Genomic DNA, 1,085 nt, shown 5'->3' with positions numbered 1-1,085 from the left:
TGAAATTTTGAAGAACTTAACACACAAAGAAGGAAATATATTGGACATATATTTATCCAAAATGTAAAAAAAAAATGTCATCTTCACACTTAATATCATTTGTTGAAATGACTGTCAGCTGTTTGTAGTAGCTGATAAATCATTTAAGAAGCTGCTCTGACTTCACTTTAAAATCTGTGACGTTTTCCTCATTTTGCTGAAATGTTTCCACAGAAGTGATGAATTCATTCTGCTGTTTTTATTTGTTGTGTTCTTTGCTAAATGTTCAGACCTCTGTGAAACATGTGGAGCACAATCCTGCATAATGACGGTTCATTTGAAAACCTGCTGTTGAGGTTTGCATACGTATCAATCTAAGTATATATTTACGGCAAGTGGACACACACACACGGTCTCACACACACACACACACACACACACACACACACACACACACACACACACACACACACACACACACACACACACACACACACACACACACACACACGGACACACACAAACACACGGACACACACACACACACGGTCACTTTCTCACACGCACACACACAGTCACACACAGTCTCACACAGTCACACACACACGGTCACTTTCTCACACACACACACACACACGGTCACACACACACACAGTCACACACACGGTCTCTTTCTCACACACACATAGTCACACACACACACAGTCACACACACAGTCACACACACGGTCTCACACACACGCGCACACACACACACACACACACACACACACACACGCACACACACGGTCACACACACGGTCTCACACACACACGGACACTCACGGTCACTTTCTCACACACACACACACACACAGTCACACACAGTCACACACACACACAGTCACTTTCTCACACGCACGCACACACACACACACAGATACACACACACACAGAGTCACACAGACAGTCACACACACACACAGTCACACACACGGTCACACACACAGTCACACACGCACACAGTCACACACACGGTCACACACACAGTCACACACGCACACAAACACACACAATGATGAACTCGGCTCTCTGCTCTCCTTGTTCTCCGTCTGCGTTTGTGTCCT

This window comes from Scomber scombrus, chromosome 7, assembly GCF_963691925.1.
Source record: "Scomber scombrus chromosome 7, fScoSco1.1, whole genome shotgun sequence".
NCBI lineage: Eukaryota > Metazoa > Chordata > Actinopteri > Scombriformes > Scombridae > Scomber > Scomber scombrus.
This window is presented reverse-complemented; position numbering follows the sequence as displayed.